An 8,552-nucleotide genomic window follows, 5' to 3' on the forward strand; every position below is an offset into this window, starting at 1 on the left:
GAGCTAGCTACACATTTTCTCTATTTCTAAAGTATGAAATGAGCTATACAAGCCAAGGAAGAAGAGAAAAACAAGCCCCAAACCTTTAGAGCAGATGGATGGACGGGGAATCAAAGATCTTCACAAATGTGGTGAAGAAATGAGCAAGAACTCCTCTATCCCGAGCCAAGAACAGCAAGAAAATAAGTGAGCTGAATGGCTCGGGCGGGGGGAGAGGGAAGGGGATAAGGGGCGCAAGGCCTTTTGTCCCGGTTGGAGGCACGAACCGGGACAAAAGGGGGGACTTTTGTCCCGGTTGGTGGTTCCAACCGGGACAAAAGGCTACGCGGGCCTTTTGTCCCGGTTGGAACCACCAACCGGGACAAAAGGCTCCCATTTTGTCCCGGTTGGTGTCTCCAACCGGGACAAAAGGCCCCCGTCCCCCCCGCTGGCCCGGCTAGCCGTTGGACCCGGGACAAAAGCCACCTATTGTTCCGGGCCCAAAGGCTGCCGGGACAAATGGCCAGGAACAAAGGCCTGTTTTGTAGTAGTGGATGCTGCAGAGTAGAGGGCAGGTAGTACTATATCCTTTTCAGGATGTTTGTTGTAGAGGGATGACTGCCTGTATGCCTACGCTGGAATCCGTGACCCAACATCTCCCAGCAACCAGAAGATTAATGGTAAATTGCACCGCTGCTAATAGTGAGATCTCTTGTAAGCATCACCATCAGAGGCTACTGGCCAAGACGTGGCGATACTTGCTGATGCTTCCTATTCCTATAGGTAATGTTTGTGGCTTATTATTCTTGGTTGTATGCCTACGTGCATGTACAGCACACATTTTTTCAAGCATTGCAACGATTCTTTACTTGAAGCCCACCTCAAGCCAAATATATAGAGCTAAAACAGTAGTGTAGTGCACGCCCGCTAGTAGTAAGGCACCAGGTTTAAAGAGAATGGTGGGAATAAAGGATGATGTGGGGTTTCTAGGTGTGAGTCAATAATAAGGGTAGGCCGGTTGGACAGAGAGATTCTTCTTCATCTTACTCTGCTTGAACCCTCAATGATTTTGGGGTGGTGATTTCAATAAATGATGGCAAATTACTGATGTGTAATTATAAGCAACCATTTTTTTAACTTGGTGGCCGGGTATAGTAAATTCTTTCTTTAATGTAGTTTTTTCTCTATAACATTGGAATTGATGTTTTTCCCATATTCTTTTTTTGGTAGTACAATTCTGATGCTAGGTGAAAATATTGTGGAAGGTTTTCTTCAAAAAATATTGTCGAAGGTCAGAATGAAATACCACGGTAATGTGAAATTTAGTTTTTAGGGCAATGGGGAACTAATGTCTAATTAAAATTACAAGTCTGAGTGTGACTATGTAATGCAGGCTAGTAGCCGGGAACTTAAATGAAGATGGTGTTAAGTGAAGAGAGCAAGGGTAGGACAAGAGGGGAAGTGAGGTTCCTTTTCCATCTTACTGCTCTGCTTCTCCTAAGCTTCAGGACATTGGTTTTGCTAGAAGCTGGGAACATTCTGGTGCATAAAGACAATTCACCATTTTTCTGCAAATAACTGGGGTGCACCTATGGAAAATCGAGTTGAAAGTAGTATTGCAGCACCTGAGCTACTAGTAAGCTAGCAAGTATAGGAGACAGAACTATACAACATCCCGTGAAAATGAGAAGGATATAATACCTCATTTCACTTTGAAATTATCATCTAATCACGCTCCATGTGACATTCTGCCATACCTTTTGAAATGTGTCTACTTGAAATTGATTACATTATTCTGAATTCAGTCTGGTGCAGAGTGTGTCATGTAGCGTAAGGCACCTGAAAGTCTAAGAATTACCATTGCCTACGGATGCAGTAATTTTCTTTAATTTGGACTACAATGATGACTTACCAGAGCTAGACATGTATGCGGCTATGCCTGCCTTCTGGCATACTCCATTTAGCGTTCTATGTATTGTTTTCCAATCTCATTGTGCAACCTTCTCTGATGATTAAATCCTACCGCATATGTGATGATGCATGGTTTCGATTCTCAAGTTTATGTGAAGTAGCTTCCAAGGTTTCACTTGCATTGTCTCTATCAACTTCACTGTCTCTTTGCATTGTAAGATTTCATTCAGAACGGACTCTACCACTGACAAGAGGATTCAAAATGCCGTGCCGTAATTCAAGAACATACATTGACTGGCATATACGATGATGCAGAAAAAGGACGACAAAAGACGGCATAACATGGACCCTCTAAGTAGCTTCCTTCTAAACGTACAACATCATGGTTAATAATTAGATGGACCCAAGTAGAACAGGTTATCTTGCAGAAGATGGATCATCTTCATGAGGACCCTCCACTAAAGAATGCTCATGGAGTGTTCTGCAAAATGCTTGTATTAGGGAAATTGCTGATGATTCCCATTCCTATTCTTGTGGATGTATGTAGATGTGGGCGATTGATGGGAAACCATGCAAGCAATGCAATATCCAAGTAGGAGTCATAGCTTACTGCAGTCAACCACACTTGATATTGGATATTTTAGAAAGGAAGATCGAATCACATTAAAATTCAAATTGAATTGAAGTAGTAGTGCTGCTAGCTATTAGCTACCATGATAACCTTTATAGAGGATCGTGTGACCATGAAGTGGGGTGGCAGGTGGATCAATTGAAGAAATTGGATTAGGGGGACTATAATTTATTTCTACTAGCAAATATGCCCGTGTGTTGCAATGGGATTAAAAAAATCATACCCTATCCCACTAAATATATGAACCAAAACTTGACGCTTAAACAAAAATTAAATCATTGAGTTTTAACTCAAAAGTCTGGTTTACATTCTTAACTAGTATTTTCTTGTATGCTAGTGCGGCCTTAAAGGGCCCATAACAGGTACTAACCAGCTCAGCCCAATAAAAATCAGCCCATCCGGCCAATCCTCTTGAGTCCTGACTAAACATATAAGGAAATGCTAGGGATTTCTCAGACCACTCCACTCCACAACCGCCGCTTACTCAGACCGCTCGAGCGGCTCTGGCTACCGAAATCGAAAGTGCGAGCTGACGCTTCGACCCTCGTGCTATTCAGCGGCGAGGCCTCCACTGCTCCGTCCTTTTTTGGCCGCCTGTGCATCGTTTGGATCGAGCTGTTGCCTTGTAGTTTATCCGTTTGCTTATTGTGTTGTACATCAAGCCTGATTCGATTTAAATTGATTTCTGATTCCTGTTCGTCCTTTTTGATTTGATTGTATTGACCTTGGCGCTTGTTTTCTTTTTTATTTTGATGGAAAGTGGGTTACATGAGTAGAAGTCTATTTTTTGATTCTCGATTGGTGCTTCGTCTCTGTTTGATTTTTGATGCATTAACCGGTAACTCGGTCGATTCAGTCATGAACGGGAGCGACCGAACTAACCGGTCTCAAGAATTTCTGGGAGCCGATCCGATCGGCTTGTATGGCGGAGGGGACGCATGGGTGACGGGGCCCACCTGTTGGCGCTTCATGTTTCAGTCTTGACGGATGAAAGTCACGGTCCTCTCTTTATAAATAGGTAAAGATTTCTTACCGACTAAAAAATTGTACTAGGAATTTCATCTCTCAACAAAATTAAAGGTAGGAACTATTCTTTTCGCATTGCGGGCCATGCCCGAATTTCATTATTCATAAAGCAACAAATTTACAGAGTTTTTGCCACGGATCCTTTTTCTGACTTTTTCTCTGGTCCACATCTATCACCAATACACAGGTCTTAAGTCTTAACCAGATAAGTACTAATGCTACTTTCAAGCTCTAATTAAAAGCCATTACTGACAAGTAGGGAGCGCCCCAGAGTAAGTCAGGATCTTCAAAATTTCCCTGCTAGCCCGAAGCCTTTTTTTTTGTCAGGATCTTCAAAGACAGGAACTATTACTGACAGGTAAAGATTGTTCAGCATGCTGGAACTTCACGGACGGATATGATTCAGCACAATGTTTGCTTCGGGGAGCAAACAAAGTCAACAGAATAAACTAAAGGACTATCCTTATTTTTATTCATTGTGCATTACTGTCAAATAGAATGATGGACCAAAAGAAAGTGAAATATGACAAAGAAGTTGGCTGTTCTATATTATTGCGAAAAAACAATGTTGTATGTTCTTTAGACATGGTGAACATGAACACCGATTGCATCAAGGTACTTCCCAGCACGAGCAAAGAATCCCACAATGCCACTTCCCTTCTGCACGGGAACACTGAAGGGAGTCCCTATCTCCGTCGACCAAGGCCCAAAGGTTTGAACATTGGTGACAATTTTAAGTGAAGTTATAACAGTGGCACCATCGAACGTTCCATATGTTCCAGAGATTTCCTTGACAAACTCAGAGGCAGCAAGCTGGATCTGCGTGATAAGTAATACAGATTAATTAGATATCATTTTGTAATCAAAACAAACTTTTGGCTCCTAGTGACTCAAATTCTGCAGTTGAATTAATGTATCATCATAGCAATGATTCTTTTATTTCTATACTCTGCATAAAAGGCAAATAAATTAAAAAAAATATCATCACTACTGACCTTGTATGGGCTGCCACCGGAACCGCCCCATGGACCTGCAGTGTGCTTCTTGCCGGTTTGGTCGATGTATGTAAACGTAATTGAGTCAATAACCACGCCACTCTTAACCGTGATACTTTCAAGACGCTTTGGAGGTTCTGTGATGTCCTTAGGTGACCCTCCATGTCCACCCCATGGCCCAATCTTGTGGGTATCATAGGGGACCTGCTGGTGTTTTGTTAGTAGAGATGTAGGTCAGTTTCCTGAATGATGTGCATATACTATTAATGTAATTAGCAGATATTTAATTTCTCACCGATGGCAGATGGTTGTTGAGCCGGCGGCAGAATCCTTGGATGGTAAGTTCCATCACATTCCCATCCTGATTGTGCTCATGAAGCCTTTTGTAGATGACTCCCAGTTGCCATGGCCAACTCCCCGGTTCCCCCAACAATAGCCCACTCGCCGTGCTCAACGACGACTCCCATCACTTGCAATGTAGACCCCTTGAACCTGGATCTCACATGGAAGTAATAAAAACCCATCAATCATGAATCAATCAAAGAGTTCATATATACAGAAATAAAGTATCGCTGGATCGATGAAAAAACTCATTGGAAATTACATGTTCATCGAAGGTCATCACGAATTTTATTAGTTTTTTTTCCAAAAGAAAAGAACATGGTCATCCCTGATGCAGGTACCTTCCGTCATCGAACACTAGGGTGAATGAGTTGTGCCAGTTCCCGGCGTTGATGTGCAGGCCCTGCGCCCGTGCGACGAGCCTGGCATCAGGCCCCGGACCGTCGTAGACAGTCCAGTTGTTAACAGCCAGCTCGCCCATCAGGGGAGGGTTCAGGAGCGTCGCCTGGTTTGCCCTTGGGCCCCGGCAGTTGTGGTGCAGGTACAGACCACGCATGCTGATGGTGAGCTCCTCGCGCTGCGCCATGTCTCCTGCTTGGTTATTGAAGCTGCTAAGATTTCCCTGCGCGCGGTGTCTCAGAAAGAATTATATGTTCAGGCTGGATGAGACGGAAGCAAACGGGACTCGATAATAATGTCAGTTGTCAGATCGCTCGGAAATTCTGTTCGCAGATTGCCGGCCGTGGCCAGGGTAGGGCCGTGCGTCGTCGATTGCCTATTGCGCCGTGGGATCTGATCTGAAAACCAGAAGCCCAGGATCTTTCTGGGAGAACAGGCGAGGAGAATCACACAGGAACTATGTACGAGATGTCTGTCTCTGAATGACTATATTATATAGCGCAACAGATGTAACCGACTAAGAGTGTATAGAGATACTTGCACAGGACGTTTAAATCTCTACTACTAGTTTAATTCTCGTAAGACACCAGGATGAGTATGACACAAGGACATGCGTGCAAGGGAAAATGACAGGCGAGCGTGCAGGTCATTAGCATCCGCGTATTAACACACCATGCCAGGATTAGCATCTACGGTCTCGTCGTCAGGGACTCTGGTTGTTCATTCACCTAGGTTCTGTTGTTAGTACTCGGAGAAGATGGACGACGGCACCGCCAGGTCGCTACCATCAATCATGGATCAATCAAAGAGTTTACATGTACGGAAATAAAGTAGCGCTTGATCAATGAAAGAATTTGTTGGAATTATGTTCATCGAAGATCGTCGTGCATTATTAGTTTTTTTCCCCAAAACAATAGAGCATGGACATCGATCCCTGTCTGCATGTACCTTCCATCCTCGAACACTAGGCTGAAGGAGTTGTGCCAGTTCCAGGAATTGATGTGCATGCCCTGATGCGGTGCAACGAGTTTGGCATCAGGCCCGAGAGGCCGATTCCATCGTACACGGTCCAGTTGTTAACAGCCAGCAGCTCGCCCATCACGGAAGCGTTCATCTAGAGAGACGCCTGGTTCACCCTTGGCTTAGCTCCTCGTGTTTCGCCATGTCTTTGCTTGCTTTGTGACCAAAGATAGGATCGCCGGCCGCCGCCAGATTAGGGTCGTGCATCGTCGCCTAGCAACAACGCCGGGGGATCTGATCATAAAACAAAAAGATCAGGATTGATCAAACGAGGAGAATCACACACCAGCACAAGGTAACTCTCTTCTTGGGTGTTTAAAGACACATGACATATGAGATGTCGATCAATCTATCTCTGGAAGACAAATAGACAATACATCTGATGTACAAGTCTGCAGATGTAACCGACTAACGATAGATAGATACGCACGGTTATGACACCAGGTTGAGTATACGCACGAAACAAGGACATGCAAGGAAGATACGTAGATATATGTATACAGCAGCACCGGCAGATCGTTTTTCTTTGATAAATTCATTTTCAGGCGTACATCCGGACGCGTCGAATGCAGGCTGCCAGAAATATTTGGACGCGTCGAAATGCAGATCAGCGAGGATGTAGATGGTGTCCGCAGAGGCGATGCGTGTTGGGGTCTCGTGAAGGAGGCGGCCCATGGTGGAGGGCTCGACTCGGCGACAGCATTCGGCGGCAGCTTCTTCAGCCGTGGAGAAGATGACCAGAGGTACGGTGGAGGAGATACACATGAGCTTGGCATGGTACCGCACCTGCTTTTTTGTGTGCTGCATATAGTGATTTTTTTATGTTGCATCAAGTGTTTTTGATGTTGGGGAAAGAAATTCCATGCTACCACCTATGAATATATCTCGATGTTGCCGCCATTCAGTTTGAATGTTGGTGTTATCTTTGTTTCGGTGTTGCTGAAAGTGAGTTTGAATGTGGAGATTACGTTGTTTTCCTGTTACAGCCAGTCAGATTCGATGTTTCATTTGGTTGTTGTAATTAATGCGTTGTTGCCCTGGGAATCTTTTCAGCTGAAATGTTGCATAAAACATTCACATATGTTGCGGTGGGATTTTTTACAAGTTCAGAGCTTAGACTATCTGCACTGGGGTTTACAGGAAAAGAGCGCTAAAGCAAAGTATCAGCCTCGTTCCGCCATATTCAGCGTGCTCCCAAGAAATGGTATGCATCCGTCGGCCCCAAACACCATCTGCCTGCGCGCGCTCGACCATCGTCGAGCCCCGCCGTAGGAGGCGGGTTCCGGCACCTCTGCTCGGGACTCCCCACCGTCTGAGCTCGACCTGCCGCCATGGCGCCATGCCGCGCTCGATCCGCCGCCAGACTTTAGCTGCTTTCTGAGATCCGCCGGGACCAGTCGAGGCCACAACGCCGCTGGGCGAACCGAGATCCGCCAGCTTCCTCCACCTCTGCCACGCCCACGGCTGCTTCCACCCCTGCCTCCTCACCATCTGCGTTCCCGTTGTTCCTGGGGGAGGAGACGTTTTGCCCAAGAGCGACAAGCACTACGACAGTGTTTAAGCCGCTGAATGAAAGATTTGCCGACACCAGCACGAGTTGGACGAGCAAGAGCGCCTAGGATCACCGCGCGAAACTGATGATTGTGAAGCCAGGAGTTCTCAAACCGGAAGCAGCTCCCCCTTGGGACACGGGTTTGCGCCGTGAGCAGCAGGGGAACGTGATCTGAGCAGTAACGGGTCAAGGAGGAGAGGGTGCAGTTGGGGAAAATGGCATCCCAGTCGGTTGTCACAAAGCAGCGGTCCAGACGCACCAGGGTCGGATCATCCCGCTTGTTGCTCCAGGTGTAAGCTGGATCGGACAGCGGGATCTCAAGGAGGCAAAGGGCGTTGACGAGTTCATTGAAGCAGTTGGCTTCGGCAACGTTGAAACGGCCATTGTTCTTGTCCTCAGGGGCGCGGGTGAGGTTGAAGTCCCCGATCACCACCCATGGGCCCTGGATGGTACCAGCAATCGCTGTATGCTCGTCAAAGAAAGCCGTGATGTGCAGGAGCATAAACATTGGTCAACGTAAACTCCGTGGCATCGGACGCGTGGGAAAACTTAGTGGTAATGGAGAAGAGGCCAGTACTGGAGTGAACCAAGCTGCAGATGGTTGCATCCCAAGCCGTGAGTAGCCCGCCAGAGGCGCCATTATATTCGAGTCGCGCGCCACGGTTCGATTGATCAAAGGAGGACGTTCGATGTGCGG

The 8,552-nt window shown here is 46.2% G+C and overlaps 1 pseudogene; it reads right to left on the reverse strand.

The window, feature by feature from the left end:
• Positions 1–4,126: 4,126 nt before the first annotated feature.
• Positions 4,127–5,470, reverse strand: LOC120667922 (annotated as a pseudogene).
• Positions 5,471–8,552: the final 3,082 nt, after the last annotated feature.

Source organism: Panicum virgatum, chromosome 3N, assembly GCF_016808335.1.
Source record: "Panicum virgatum strain AP13 chromosome 3N, P.virgatum_v5, whole genome shotgun sequence".
NCBI classification, from domain to species: Eukaryota; Viridiplantae; Streptophyta; class Magnoliopsida; order Poales; family Poaceae; genus Panicum; species Panicum virgatum.